At 37.1% G+C, this 16,863-nt stretch overlaps 1 long non-coding RNA gene across 1 annotated transcript; it reads right to left on the bottom strand.

The window, feature by feature from the left end:
* Positions 1-4,701: 4,701 nt before the first annotated feature.
* LOC140327776 (uncharacterized) lies at positions 4,702-16,247 on the bottom strand. The gene is made up of 3 exons (XR_011920117.1): positions 16,020-16,247; positions 7,472-7,621; positions 4,702-6,702 (listed from the first exon to the last, which is right to left on the bottom strand). It is a non-coding gene; the product is annotated as an uncharacterized lncRNA (long non-coding RNA).
* Between the last annotated feature and the right edge of the window lie 616 nt (positions 16,248-16,863).

Genomic DNA, 16,863 nt, shown 5'->3' with positions numbered 1-16,863 from the left:
AGTTTTTTTTACTTTACTAACTACTTTACAAAGTCGTTACTTTGACAGAGTTAGGTTCAAGAACACTCAACCTTGGAATAAGAAACAATGACCTAATAGAGTATTTGCTGAATTACTAAATGGTATGCTTAATAAATAATTATTGGGTCCGCTCTGCCCTCTACATCAGTCTTTACCTGTGTAGTGCAGATTTCAGATGAAGACTTTGCATATTCCACTGGCTCCAGCCATGCACCCCATATGTTAACAATAACCCCATCTTCAGCTGTGATTTTATTTTAGATCCACAAGCATCAGTTATGGCCAATGAGAATAACAGCCTTCTGGTCTTTAGCTTTGCAAAGTCACATTGAATGACCATTATTCTCTAAATCATAACAGTACAGTGAAATGTTTTGGGCATTATATATATGTATAATGTCTTGGTACCCACATGCACTATAAAATAAATATAGTTGTGCTCCTACAAAATCACCCAAAACATTTTTTTTCCCACCGATTGTTGATTGAAAAATTTGGCTGTAACCCGTTGGCAAAATGTTTATTTTCTTGTGATAAGTGGGGATTAGCAGTGGTTTTCACACTACAGTGTGTTATAAAGTAACACTTGTGCGCTGCAATATTAATATTAATATTATTATTATCGTTATTATTAATAATAATAATATTTAAAGAGGATTTATATAGCGCCAATATATTACGCAGCGCTGTACATTAAATAGGGGTTGCAAATGACAGACAAATACAGACAGTGACACTGGAGGAGAGGACCCTGCCCTGAAGAGTTTTTAGAAGAAGAGATTCTAAGGTGAAATGGAAGCTAATGGAGAGAACTACAAAGAGATGTAGCGGAAGAGGAGCGGTGGGAAGGATGGATGAGTCTGGCTGCAGCATTCATGATAGATTGTAGAGGAGAGAGTCGGGTTAGTGGAATACCAGCGAGAAGGATGTTACAGTAGTCCACATGAGAGATGATAAGAGCGTGTACAAGGAGTTTGGTGGTCTCAGGGGACAGGTAGGGGCAGATTTTGGAGATGTTGCGTAGGTGAAAATGACAGGACCTGGAAATGTTCTGAATATGAGGGGTAAATGAGAGGGCAGAATCAAAGGTGACACCAAGACAACATGTAATATCACATAGAAGAAGAATAAAGACTAAAACTGTCCATACACTGGTTAACATTTATATAATATTAGACATTAGCTGCAATAAAAAAACATTGAATCTAATAAATGTATGAAAAAATCTGATAAAACCTGTAAAAAAAACTAGGACACTCATGGTGGACCCTAAAATCAGCCCTGGATCACGTTAAGATTGTCTATGTTCTTAAGTCTTGGAGAGCTTTAATAAATCAGATCGTGTGTTTCCACATTTGATAACTGTTTATGACGGGATTGGGAGTATTACTAAAACACCCAGCTCATCAGCGTATCATCAGAAAAATGTATTCATACCTTGAATAAGGTGACATTTAGGAGACTGGCACATATCTGCAGTTGAGTAACATGAGTTTCATTTCTGTAGGAGAACACAATAACAATTTAGCTTTTACCAGTCACTGGTGCCATTACATGTCATACGCTCTTGTAAATGAATGCTTCCTCAGAAAATAAGACACATTTGTTTGCCTCTACTAGAACATCTCTCAGAAATACAATTTCCACACTGTGACTCAACACTGGAAACTATTTCTTTCAGTTGTTATGCAGCAAACATCTGTTGTTAGAAATTAAAAGCTGTCAGCCCGGGAACAAAATCAATTCACAGTCTTATCAAACCTTGTTTTCATATATTCAGAGGGCCAACACAGTCCTTTAACCCCCACCCCACCACAAAGATGACACTGATAGAAGCAATAACAGCCTTTTGTTTCCAACATCCTATTTACACCTAATGGAAATGCTGAACTAAGTCTAATAGTTAACATTTTATGACATGAATAAAAGTTGATCGCTTGAGATAAGTTTTGAATGAACAGGTGGTTTCTGGTGTTCAGGCTGCACAGTCTAGGAAAATATTTAACTGTCTTATATAAATGTCAACAAACAATAAATGTAGATGTTGGATCCAACTCTGAAAGAGTTTCAAACAAAGTGAACTGGTAGTTTGTTTTGTTATAAGGGCTGTATTTCCAAATCTGCATTGGAGCTCAACTTTCTGGTGAAAAACTCCGAAAGTATGTACAAATGTAAAATCATTAGTTAGAATTAACTATTAACTATTTTTAGGAAAAAAACATTATTATTTTTGTACCCACTACAGTAATTAACATCAAATGTGCTAAATATTTTCAACACATATATTTTTCATCCCACAACTTTTTTTTTATAAATGTATTATGATGGGTGGTACCCAATGTAGTCCGTGTAGTTTATGCCAATGCTTTAAAATAGTTTGTCTTTTAAAGTGTCCTCTAAGTGTTGCAAAGCAAGTATATAAATAAATACTGTTATTGTTTAAAATTATATTAGTTAATTGACTAATGAACAAAAGATAAAACATTAGCCAATTGTTGAAAACTATAGGTTAATATGTATTCTAGGTGTCAACCCCAAGCTGATCTAAAAAAAAAAAAAAATGAAAAACACAACACATACCTCAATACAATTTAGTGCCTCCAAAAAAAGAATAATTCACTCACTATAATACGGTAAAATTAATCCAAGCAAGAGATGTGGTAGGGCTCTTTATGTGGCGTGTTCGCTTTAGTTATTAACTTCAACTTAATATCATTGCAAAAAAACTTGTAGTCACATGTTTTAATAAAAATATCTTGGTTGTGACACCCAAGTTCCAATTTTATAAACAGGCACCCCACCACTTGATCCAGATAAGTACAACATGAAAACATAGCATAGATGAGCCTTGGTTTGCTACTTTTTCCAATTTTGATAGAGTAGTATTATATTAGTGTTTAAGTGGAGGGAACTTCTGTAAATGATTTTACATAGTCCTCTGTTTTATACAACTTATATAGCAATTTTTTTAAACATTTATTTTCACGCTTTTTTTAACAAAACCTTTCTGCTTTTCACAGATGACACCAAACTGTTGTCTATATCACTGATGATCAGTGATAGGACGCATTAATTATACAGTATTATAATCCATTGTGTTTTTAGCAAAAATAAAACATACTGGTTTGAAAAGAATATTAAACTGTGTTTTCAAAAAAAAAATGTTCAAGGTTTAATAGCTTGAACAGAAGGCCTCACAAGTAAGGGGATATTCTTAGTTTCACTGCTTTAGTCTACACTATGCAGTCTTTAAAATGCGCCTTGTCCAAATAATATGTGTCCATGAGTAATAGTTACTCATGGAATTTTGAAATGTCAACTTTTTTGTTGCTCTCAATATCCTTGTTAAATATTTTTCTGAGCTCTATTTTATTTTCTCTCTATATGTGGTCATGGACCAAAGAGTGGCATGATCCAACTATCTTAAAGTGAACCTGTGTCCAGGCTACAGGCATACTAATATTGGCATATACAAAACAATCGGCAAAAGACCTTGTTAGGTGTCTAAACATATCAAAAAGCCAGTTTTCTGCAAGGGATGGGGTAATATACTAACCTCTCTGGTTGCTCATCACTCCTGCCTATCCTTCATTCCTGTGTGATGCAGCAATCTTGGGATGGATCTGGTTCAGGAATAAAACATTTACCAAACAATAGCAAATTGTTACATGGAAATCCATTTACTAAATTAGTCTAAATTCTTGTTCTCTAGTTTCTAAATGAATGTCATGTCCCTATATTTAACACCCATGTACAGTATGTCACACTAAATACACAGTTCAGCAAATTGCTACATTCTTCCTCGCAAACTCACCAGTTTGTGGATTGTGAAGGAGCATAGGCATCTGTAAGTTTTGCCTCACCCGCCAACCCCTGCCTCTTCCCCAGGTATCCCCATTTTATTTATTTTTCTTCATGTCCCACTTGCCACTATCTCCTACAATAAAACCACTGTGAGTGATGCCAGTGGGAATCTTTGCTGCAGAAGTGTCACTGTATGAAAGTTTTAAAGGTGTGAAGAAAAATGGTCAGAGAATTGTATGAAGCATAGAAACAGGTTTAACTTTCCATTGGTTTCCTATGGCTTTTTAAGTTATGCCTCTGAGGGTCACAGTCACATGAAGTGGAATTAAATATGTATTGAGATGGCAACTCCCTGGTAAAACTATTTTGATATTATAAAGTAAGTAACTTTGGCAAGAGGAAGACCAAAACAGATTAAAGGAACATCAGTTTTCAAATGCAAAGAGATACCTAAATTCATTTAGACATAATTGGTTTATTACAGACTTTTTGATTGCAGAATACAAAAGAATAGATAATAACAGAGATTAGAAATGACAGAAGGAACATTCACAAAGGCACCTGGGTTCATGTTGTGTGTATAACTGGTCATTAACAAACAAATCTACCATGGACCTCTCTCTGCTGAAGCAAGAATGATGTGGTACAATCTGCATGTATGGGTCCTTAGGTTTATATAGGATTGTATGTACCGTGTTTCCCCGAAAGTAAGACCTACCCCGAAAATAAGACCTAGCACTTTTCCCCCAACCTGCCCTAATATAAGACCTACCCTGAAAATAAGACCTAGTAGAAAAATAAAAAAAAAAATAAAAGCAAACATTAATTAAAACAGTACTCACCGAGCAGGAGACAGCGGGCATACACACAGCCGGCTAACACACAGCCGCACAAGCCGATGCTTTCCTTGTAGTTCCGGCTCCTGTCACAGGCGGAGTGATATTACATGCACTTCGCCTGTCAGAAGCTGAAGTGCATGTAACCAGGCTAGTTCTAGTGAGCCCTTAAAAATGTGTTAAAAAAAAAAATTAAAATAATATACTCACCTGATACGCGATCCTGCGTGTGTCTCTGGCTGCAGCAGCGTCTCTCTTCTCTCCTCTGCCAGCATCGTGTCTTTTCCTGTTTGTAAAGCAGAGCGAAAGAAACCGGCACAGCGCCACCTGCTGTTCCATATCCTAACTGCCGAACAGTGGAAAAAAAGCACAGAGTGATCAGAAGGGGAATTTGTAAGGGGGATTTGGGAATATGGTGTTTTTTTTCATTAAAAAAAGTATATAAGACCTACCCTGAAAATAAGACCTAGTGTGTTTTTGGAAGCCCAAAAAAATATAAGACAGTGTCTTATTTTCGGGGAAACACGGTATATCTGTTTTCCATCCCTGCTTGTGTACTAGCATGGCATACTAGTTATATCATCCATATTCCATCACTCTAGCATCATGACAGCTAGGAACTTAACTTTTTATGGTGAGAATTGTGGAATATGCCGGAATTATATGTGTAGTCACCAACAGGTGCACCACAGGTGGGTCATTTAAAGGAGATATATATACTCTGTCCTGGTCCAGCTGGTGGTTTTTCCTCTTTTTCTGGCATCTACCTAGTAGAGTGTAGTGCTTGTAGGGTTTGTTTGCTCGAGTACTTGAAGTGGCATTGCTATGGAAGTGAGTTGTTCAGTGTAGCTCAGAGTAGTAGAGTAGTGCTTTATTCTGGTACCCGGTTTAAAAACACAATAAAGTTCTCGGTGATCATCTTCCAACAGTTCCCTGGATGGGGTGTCATTACTTGAACATGCCCGATCAGCATATGCTCTCTTTCCTTCCTTTCATACCCCACTGCTCCATTCAGATGCGTGAGTAAAGAGACAATGCCCAATGTAAGTTCTGTATTGCAACTTGACACTTGTCTCTATTTTTATGTGACAGAACAAGACCCATTACCAAGCATTCCTAAGGGACAACTAATAAGTTAATTTTTATGAGAGTTTTCAGGAACATTTCAGTGTCATTATTATTGTTCTTAATAATAAACAGTATTTATACAAGGCCAACATATTACACAGAGCTGTAAATAGGGGTTGCAAATGACAGACAGATACAAACAATGAAACAAGAGGAGGAGAAGACCCTGCCCAGAAGAGCTTACAATCTAAGAGGTGGAAGAAGTAGCAGACACTAGGAAGGGGGATTAGGGATGGTGATGGTTTAAAAGACAGAGGAAGATGGGTAGGCAAGCTTGAAAAGAAGGGTTTTGTGTGCTATTTTAAATGAGCAGAAAGTAGGAGCAAGCCGAATAGGATGAGGAAGACCATTCCAGAGAGTTGGGGCAGCTCTAGAAAAGTCTTGGAGCTGTGCGTATGATGAGGTATAAGTGGGAAGGTCATCAGAGGAGTGAAGGGCAGAAAGTTAGGTGGGACAAGAGTTGTGGAGGGATTTGACAGCAAAGCACAGGAGCTTGAATTTGATTTTAATTGTCTCATTGTTTGTATTTGTCATTTGCAACCCCAGTTTCTTGTACAGTGCTATGTGATATGCTGGCGCTATATAAATACGATTTATAATAATAATAAAAATAATAATAATTATTTTTTAACGCATGCAATGTACCTGAATTTGACTTGTACAACAAAGCTCATATAGAGGTGGAGAGTAGAGCAAGGGTTCAATCAGGTGTGCAGCAGTGCAAGGAGAACGATCATAGGAGGATATAGCAGAGTGGTAGATAGATAATCTCATATGCCTGTTGGTTCTTCTTTTACTGTCCAGTTGCAGGGTGAGGTTGGGGAGAATTTCCTTTTCTCTTTTCTTCCATTTCTCCTACTCTCTCCTCTTCCTTGCTAGACAGGACTATTTTGTGTGGCAAAACTGTGTAAATCTAAGAAATGGTACATAAATGCATATTGATTGGTGTGTAAAACCTTTCTTGTATGTATTTAGACTTTATAAAGCTAAAATAGTAGGCAGCATGGAATTACATTTTTTTATTTTATTTGTTTAAAAATGTCTTATTTTAATAGCTGTGCAAATCCTGTTTATAGATTTGCAAATTAAAGCAATTTTTAAGGTTCTTAAATATGGCACACAGCTATTTTCCCTTTTTTATCTGTGATGTAAACTCTAAGCTGTGCTCAGTTGTGAGCATGTTAAATACCCTTTTTCCTGCAAATCTAATCCATGTTGCCAAGTATGACTGGCTTTTACAAAGCTTTAAAGGCCCTGGGGCGGTTACAGGGTGAAGTAACCATTTGTATCCATTGGGGATTATTTATCACAGACATACATTTGTCCTAGATATTCAATGCCACTTGCTAATGCTAATACAGTTATTGTATCCGTAAAGTCACAGTATCTGCAGCCGAAGTAGTATATGTACTTCTACCTTTTATCAGATCTGGAAAAAAATGCAGAGCAAACATTATCTATTGTTAATTAGCTGTAAAGTAGGGCTTTAGCCACTTCCAATGTTTCTAAAGAGCTCTGAAGTGAAACCTGAATGAAGTTAGCCATTGTTTTCAATTGTGCAAGAGCCAGGAGCAAATGGGGCTCAAATAGCAGCTCTGAAAGGCAACAGGAAATTGGCATACTGCTAATCTGCAGTGAACTATTCATAGCAACAAAGGCTACATTCCTGCTAAAATATTCACCATTGGAAATCCTAGGCAGATCTGTCTTAGCAAGTAGGACAGAACAAATCCACCAGAAGTGAAGGCCTTTAATTAGAGGGTCCCAGGAAACTGTTCTTTCCGTTTTTTGGCCTGCGGCTTGCATGAATTATAAATGCTTACAGAAGTTATCTGAAAGAAAAAAACAAATGTAACAGTTTAAACGTTATTTCTAAAAAAAGCAAATACATATTTATCATGATTTATTTAAATTACAAAAAAAAAACAATTTACCTTATGTTTATGGCAAGAATATTTTATGCACTTTACCCTCATTTTCACCTGAGTTTAGAGAAAAAGATGAGAGCTTTGGAACCAAGGAAGATTCATGAAATATCAACATGCTTAGGTAAGAATGCATAACAGATAGTTAATAACCTACCTATGCCTGAAAGTGTCCCTGCAGTAAAACCTGGTGTCTACTTACATGACAGGAGGAGACCTTAGTCTTAGGACTGTATCTGGTCCCCAGAATATTAATAGTATTAGATTGAGTCTGTTATTACTGACCATCTCCTCCTCCTAAAATACTAGTTTCCTAACTATCATGTGGGGAAGGAGTTCTGAATTGTTCCATATCTGTGTGCTTTTTCAGGTCATAAACATTATAGAGTCTTTGGATCAGAATTACAGCAGGCAATTTACGGCAACTTAGAAGAAGGCTAATGCATTCTAGCAGCAGTCTTTTTGTTTTCTACCAATGTGCCCCTTTTCAGTACATTGGAAGTCCAGAAAATGACAAATGGCTTGTCAGAAGCTGGCATACTGATTTTTGGGCTCCAATGGTCAAAACATCCATGGCATTAACCTACAAAGAATTAACATGTGGGTTCCTTTAGCAGTAAGTTATGCAGTTAAATATACTCCCTGTTGTACCTACATATATATTGTCCATGCATATAATGATGGAGTTACACAAGGAATGCCATCATCTGTAAATAGACTCACAGGACCAAATATGGTTGTTGCCCCTAATTTGTTTTTTATGGTGTTAGAAGTACACATTACTTCTCTTAGTGTTAAGATTTTAAATGTTCCTAGAAGAAAACAGTAATTATCAGATGGAGACTCCTAAATGGGGTAATGTGTTTAAAAGTGGAACTCCAGGGTAATAACTAGAATTTGGGATACATATTGTCATGTGATACATATTGTCATGTCATGACACACATTTTTGCCTCCTGGGTCACTCTATGGGTCCCACAGACCTCAAATTTGGGGGATCTTTCCACTAGCTCACAGGCTGCACATAGCCTGTCCTCCTAAACCACCTGGCTTCAAGCTCTAACTTCCCCTTGACTCAAAGGCAGGTGCTCCAGAACCATTCCTAATCTAAGGCCTAGAAAAGGGAGGAGTGTCTGGCCAACCCATTTCTTCCAGGACATTCTGGGCCTGGATCCCAAATAAAGGGCTGCAAATCTGCAGTAATACAATTACCAATAGCCTTATCCAGTCCCTTTAATCCTTTTTCCAGGGAAGATTTAGAGTTATGATTCCAAATATCCTCCTAATTTGGCATCACTGTTTTCTGTTTACTACAATATGTTGTTCTGGTTTACTGGCTGAAGGATTTACAGCTGTACTGGCTACAGAAAATCTATCCCTATGCCAAGTCAGGGCTGGGGAAATGATGTCTTGATAGGGCCTACTCATGGGCTCCCCACACCATTGGCATGTAAGAAAACTGTATCTAAAGCCCATGCATGCCTAATATCAGTCAAGGCTGGAGCCTACACATGATTAACAACCGGCTACCCTAACTTACATGTGTTAAAACCTAGCAATAGGCTTCTCAGGCCCAAGGACTGCATCATGGAAGGAAATACACCACATGTTCACTCATGTTTAAGCTTTACTACTTCCTGATTCATTTGATTGTTTAGTGAATCATCTCCTTGTCACCTGGGCAGAGAAGGTGATGTTCATTCTCACTGGAAGTAGAGTGGTGAAGAAGGAAGTACTATTGCTGAACCAGGAAAGAAGTGTGTCACCTTCCTGTGTGTGTATTCCAGATTTTAGGACATATAAATTGTAGGTTAATGATGTAAGTAGAAAAGTGCATTTCCAGTTTTTTTGTACTGTTGCCTAGCACTGGCAGCCCATTCAAACTAAACAAGGAACCTTAACACAACACAAGACCAGTAATACACCACAAAACAACAGGAGAAAATCAGAAGTATTGGAGCCATTCATATATTTCTGAAAACATAAAAATTGTTCCAACCAGTGCAACACTATATCCCAGAACTCTTTATTATGATTAAAATCTCCTAGATTGTTAGCTCTTTGGGGCAGGGTCCTCTCCTCCTGTGTCACTGTCAGTATCTGTCTGTTATTTGCAACCCCTATTTAATGTACAGCGCTGCGTAATATGTTGGTGCTATATAAATACTGTTTATTATTAATAAGTCTAACAACCAACACAAGTGTAGAAGCACACAACAGGAGGAACAGAGCAAAACATCAATGTTGTAGTAGAAGAAAACTGCTGTCAACACAGTCACAAATTGCGTCCTCTACATTGTAGCCTTAAACTGCATTTTTCTTGTCATCATTCAGACGTAATTAATCTGAAATTATCCAGATCAAGATGTAGGAACACCATATTTGACATTATCCATGATACGTATGTAACCATTTATGTACCTCCAAGATGCAAACAAAAATGAAAAAAAAAAGTTAAGTGAATTCTATAAACACTTAGTAAACTTTTATTGGATTTTATTTTTAGGTTGGTGCTTTACGTCAAGAAGCAATCTGCGCTACTGGCAAGTTATGTAACTCCTGAAATGATATCACTTTTTCCACATTTCATCAAGAAAAAGCCAGTCCAGCTGTATTTTAAACTACGATGCAGGTTATTCAGGTGCATGTAAATGTAAACATAGTCTCTTAGATTAATTTGCAAGGCTTCTACCCTGAACAAAAAGGAAAGCCAGTGATGTAATTGCAAAGAATTTAAAGACTGTCTGCATTAGAGGAATACAGTTAAGTCAAGAACGGTTAACATAACAATCAGGGATGGGATTATGTATATGCATCCTAAATGAGCATGTGCTTCTGTACACATAGGCAATGTATACACTTTTAAATCATTTATATATACATAAAACCAATCAGCTTACCATAAATCATACAATCTTTGTGTGTGGTTATTTTATACCTTTTTATGTCGTTTTTAGTGTAAGTGGACATGAAAACTGCCATTTTCACTAAATAAACATGAAAGCTTTGGTTCCTGGTATGCAGGGCCTATGCAATGGTTGTGCTTTACTACTTTTCTTAACAATGCAGACCTATGGGTCTATTTTTAAAGCAGGGAATCTGACATTCACTGAAACATACCCTGTTGGAGAATCTTCCAGATCCATGTGTTTCAATGGCAATAATTGCTTCTCCACCATGTTTCGGTGAATACCAGATTCTGTAGTTTATAAATAGACCCCTATGAGTCAGCTGATGAAAACAATGCTTTCTTACTGTGACTGCTGTTTTATCTCTGCTGCTGTTAAAGGTTATCTTTACCCAAAAACAAAAATGTAATATATTACAGCTTGCCAGTTGTTTGATGTGGTGGTTGCATCACTTCCTTGTTCAGACTAAGTATATTTTCTAAAAGTACAGAAAGATAACGGTTTATCTTGCCAAAAGTGTCCCTGTACTTTCCTGAATACTGAACAGATATGTTAAAAAATCATCAGTTTTCTGAGCTACTTACTGTAAACTTCAAAAGAACACAAATGAACAATAGTAGGATCAGCAGGGGACAAGGTTCGAAGAAAAGTCAAATAAAAAAAATTCCTTAAAAGGAAAATATTTTGAAAAAAAGTATCTTTCAAAAAAAGACTTCTTCTTTCTTCAAGCAATTTTTTATTTTCTGTGTACACTGCACGTCCAATGTGTCATTCAGTGCAATTTGGCAGATGCCCAGAATGAAGATGTGTTAGGGACAATTTATATGAGCATTCATTGGAGTGACATCATCAGTGATTGTCCTATGGTTAAAGAGAAGGCAGCAAACAGATCTGTCAGCAATGGAAAGCTCTTTCATTGGTAACAGCACAATATGATAAAAGCCAGTGGTGAACATAGCAAAAAATGGGCCTCTGTGCAGAACTGACTTAGGGCTCTCCACCAAACTGACATAGGGCTCCTGTTGGCTCGGGAGGGTCCCGGGCTCTCATGCAAATGGCACACTTTGCACCTCCCTATGTCTGTCCCTGACAAGAGCTACCCCCATCCAGTGGACTTTAGTTCATAAAATGTAAGAGCTGAATGTACCATAACGTGTCCCATCACACATTTAAAGTACACAAAAATCTATCAATCTTCCAATAAAGCCACATTATACAGTACAAGCATGTCCCATTGTTATTACAGAGCATCAGCAGTATTAAGATTTTGGAGTTGATATTTGGATTTCATGTTTCTAAATTATTTAACAAAATTAAACCAGCATCAGCTACTCTGAATACATGCAGTTGTGCAGGTAATGCTTCAATCAACTCTTTGGTATGGGAAGGTTGTCACGTACATAAAGGTCAACTTTGCAAAACACTTCACTGGCATAACATTGAAGAGGTGTGTATCCTCAAGACTGCTCACCTGCACCAGATGTGAATGACATCCTTTGTGCACTGTAGAACTGAATGGCAGCTGTCCTGCATGCAGTGACCTGTGTTGGAGCAACGTGACGTGGAGGGCATAAAGCTGCATACACACCTGCGTGCATGGACCCTAATGAAGTAAGCAGAGAATGGAAGTGCACCGGTCTAAGGCACAACAAACTATGTGGACAGCAAAATATCTATATTTGGAGGACATAGTAAAATATGTGTCAAAAAATGTTTTCAAAGCAATCACTCATCTACTTCTACTGAACAACCATCCTTTTTTTGTTTATTTAAAGAAAGGATTTGCGTATGTGGATTTATGTATCTGTGTAACATACTGACTCCTGTGTTAGCTAGCAGCCCCACTGACGCCTCCGGTAAACCTCTATCTGAAGCTCTGTAAGAATTGGAGAATCAAAAGTAAAAGAATATTTTGTTTCACTTTAGACCATGACATGATAATATTTCTTGAAATTTGTGTCCATTGGAGGATCTTTTTTGTTGCTACTACATCACATACTGATAAAGTAGATGCTACAAGGACCCTCCACTCATAAGCTTTGGCATTCCACCAGGATGTGCATCCCTTCTCTGTGTATTGCCTGTCTTAAATAAATTAATTAAATTAAAGATATTTTAGAAGTTTCTCAAAATCCACTATAGGTCTCTCCTTGGGCCTATTAAATACCTCTTCTATCCCTATTTTTTCTTCTACACACTCTGCCTCTACTCATCCATTTTCTAGATGCCACATCCATTGTCAGGTTTTAATCTTTTTGGATGCTATAAGCTCAATTTCCAAAGCTAACACACCAATCCAAGGAGTTTTTTTTTTAAAAAAAAACTTTGTCCAAAAAGATTTGAAAAATGTCAGTGGCTAAAAAATATAAACTTCTCTTTGTTAAGGAGTTTACAACTTTATGTATTGTGCTTTCTGTTGGCTCAAAAGGGTTCCTATTACTTCATAGGTACTCATTCTTTATAATCCATTCTCACACTTCTCATACAACACCTCCTGTTCCCATACTAGAAAATTTCCCATCCACTTGTGTTAAACACCAGATCTTTATGTTACAGTTGGTGTAATTGTAACTTTCTAAAGTTTCATCAATAATGACTGAGGCAAGAAGTGTTAAGATAATATTGAGATCATCATAGCTAAGTAACTTATCTTTTTCCTGTTTTTATTCTAGCCTTTTTTTTATCAGTTACTTTTTATGTATGAAAAAAGCGATTTGAATATAAATACGTATGTATATATATATATATATATATATATATACACACACACACATTTATAAGCTGAAATTCATATTTTTTTTATTGAATACACTGAATACACAAATATTGCTGTCCTAATTCACCAACTGGAATGTTATAAGCATGGTGATGATTTAAAGCTCCATTTTGTGTTCCAATTTTTCTTTTACTCTGAAAGAAAGCTTTTTGAGCAGAAATACGGTAGCTGGTATTGCTGACTTGTTTATGGCTCAAGGGCCATCATGCATATCCTTTCTTTGCTGCCTGGTAAATCACTGATCTAGAAAGAACATAGACATATTGGGTGTCAGAACACCTAATAAGACTATGGTTGTTCTGGTTCAATAACTCACTAAGTGATAGATCCAGGATAAAGAGGAAATTCTGTAGAAATTGCACCTTTAGAGACACATTAGCAATAGCAGTCCTCATACATCTATTGGCTGTGCCCCTTTATAGAAACCTACCTAACCTTTAGTAGACTATGTGTTCCGCCAACAAGTAGACCATCTGTTTCATTTTATGGAGTGAAGAAGGAAAGCATAAACCCCTATAGAATTGGTCCAGGTATTCATTCTTGTTACAAAAAATGTCTAGCAAGAGTTGACAAGCAATACATTTCTGGGAGTTATAAACAAATCCCTGTTCCTCGGGGCATGGATTTATGTAAGAAGTATCTGGATGTATTGTTAAACCTGGATTTTACAAGTTCAATTTATTAAGGAACTTCATCAAACTTTGAGTCTAATTCTCCACCACCCAAATTCCATAATTTGCTTATATCAGTACAGGTATTATGGATCACTCCACCTTCTTTGCACTCCCCAATTTTCTTCTTGCACCTGTGTCAGTATCGGTGGTCTTTACTTGCCTTATAGGTATTCCAACTGGCTGTAGTATTTTAGAAAAGGCGTTTTTCTCACACTTTTACATTTACCCTATTACTAGTGTAAGATGATATATTTAAAAAAATTTTGCTTTTTGTTTTATCAGTGTTTTGAAAGCCACAATATTATTCTCTCAGGACCTGTTTATTATATTAGGGCTTTAAAAAACAGGGAATCTGACATTCCCTGGTTGGAATCAATTACTGCCATTGAAACACATGTACCTGGAAGATTCCCACGAGGGAATGTTAGATTCTCCGATTTATAAATAGAGCCCTATGTGTCAAAAATGCTTCTGTGACATTCAGCAGGCAGGCACCATATACCAATTATTACATCCTCCGATATCCATTCTTTCACAAAAAGATAACTTTTCCCAGTTCCTTTTCTAGCATGTGTTCATTCTTCCAAGTTCATATATACTTCATCTTCCTTGTTTTATCAATTCTGAATTTTACCCAAGTCTTGTAAAAAGTTCCTGGGAAAATGAGGATCTTACAAGCAGTAGCTTTATTAAAAAAAACCAAACAAAACAAAACTGTAAAGAATCAGAGGAACTATTAGATTATCCAGTGGGTTTCATCTGCTAAGAGGCAAAAGCTATGTGCATATGCTTATTAGCGGCACAGGATGCTCTGCTTTACACATACATAACTATGTAATTCAGTACTATTTGTTCAGATGACATTTTTCATTTATACACTGCAGTTAACCAAAAACACAGCTCTGACTTGAGCACGAAAGGCATGATTTAGAACTGCCTGTTGCATACAAATCCTGTTCTCTTGTACAAGTTGGGTCGAGTTTTGACAGGTTCATTTGCTTTACGTCCGCTCACAAATCTTCCTAGAATATGTCCAGTGCCAGGAATTGTTATGCATGTCTGAAACAGAGATCCTGAACTTTTCTTTGCTTCTTTTTCACAGGAAAAATGAAGATTGGGGTTTAACGTGATGTGCAATCAGGTCTAAATATGAGCCCCAGCAGACATGTCAGAATAATGTACAAAAGTTCCATCCTCCCTCCACTCCTAAGAAAAGTACAAGCTTGTGAAATCTGATCTGTGCAACTTGACACAAGCAGCTCCACCCAGCTCATAGAATCAACAAATCCAGAAAAATGTTTTGCAGCAAAGGAACTGATTACCTCAAGCGAGGGGGGAAAATGTGATTATGTTCTATTCTGAGGTGTTGGTATATCTGCAAGCAATAATGAACATTAAATATAACGCTAAACTTTACTTTACCCACCTAGGTCTCATGCAAAGTTCTACCCCCAAGCATTTGACTTTGCAGAGGCAATTTGTAGCCAGAGGAACTGCTACGCAGCCAGTTTGGCCAGAAGTGCAATTCTATGTGGCTCCACTGTTTGTCAGGAAACCAAGAACCATACATAACACAATGGAAACAAGCATGGTGTACGACAAGGTCACACAAAACCCACAATCATAATTGTACATAATTGTGCAGTTTTGCAACTGCATGCATGGAATTGCAATTCTCTGGTACAATGTAGTTTATCTTAAGCTTTCAATCCTATTTAATTATCTCCATACACTGCATTCATTAGCAATCTGAAAAAGCTGCTGGATGTTATTAACTTAAAAAATATACAAAATCCAGTTAGCCTGGTGAAGAGTAATGCTTCTTCCCTAATACCCCATATCAGAAAACTTACTACTTACACTATTCTTCCTCATTTTTTCTATTGTGTCATCTAAAGGCTTAAAAGTAAAGCTACAATAAAATGTGTACTGATGTCAGTACATACCTTAAAGTAAATCCATCAGGACAAGGAGAACCCGGAATCCAGGGGTGATGTAATGTTTGCTTCATGCTCCCTGGTAAATTGTAGCTGGCCACAGCATCACCATAGGCTGAGTTTATTACATGGCAAAATACCTGGAACTGGTGCGTCACACCTCTCTGATCACACTCTGTGCTTTCCATTGACCACCACATAGAGTGTTTTTTTTAGCAAAGCAAACAATTACTAGGGAATAAGTAGAGATAAACAAAAATATTGAAAGTGTACTGAAAGCATAAAAATAAAGGTGCTAGAGTTGGGTTTTAGGACCCTATAATATGACTACTCTCTAAAGGCCCATGCCCTCAATCTCTCCCCCACTAGACAACTAAGCAGACCCTTTACAGGAGTTTGTTGACCAAGCCAAAGAATTTTATTTAGAAGCAAAGAAGTTTAGCAACATAAGAATTGGGTCATGTTGACGGTATTTTACAATGCAACTGACACTTGTAGAGCTGTGCCCAAGAGAAGGCATCACTTTCTACAGCAACGGACCTTTGAAGGATCAACTATAACAAATATGTGAAAAGATGGTCCTCCAACAAAGCACAAAAGCTAATGCTTCTCTAAGTGGTTTGGTGCAAAATGCTGTATTTTTTCTTAGTCATGTGGGTAAGCTCTCATTGTATATTAGGAAAGTGCTGCAAGGCACCTTTTGTCACCACTGTATACTTAGATTCCAGCTAGTCATAGGTGATGGATTGTGCATTGCCTTCTTAAACCACTATCTTAATCAAATACACATTTTCTTTTAAAAGTTTTCAAAAAGGAAGATTTATCTAACTTAAAATGAGGGTGGACACATGCA

Source organism: Pyxicephalus adspersus, chromosome 3, assembly GCF_032062135.1.
Source record: "Pyxicephalus adspersus chromosome 3, UCB_Pads_2.0, whole genome shotgun sequence".
Classification (NCBI taxonomy): domain Eukaryota; kingdom Metazoa; phylum Chordata; class Amphibia; order Anura; family Pyxicephalidae; genus Pyxicephalus; species Pyxicephalus adspersus.
This window is presented reverse-complemented; position numbering and strand designations above follow the sequence as displayed.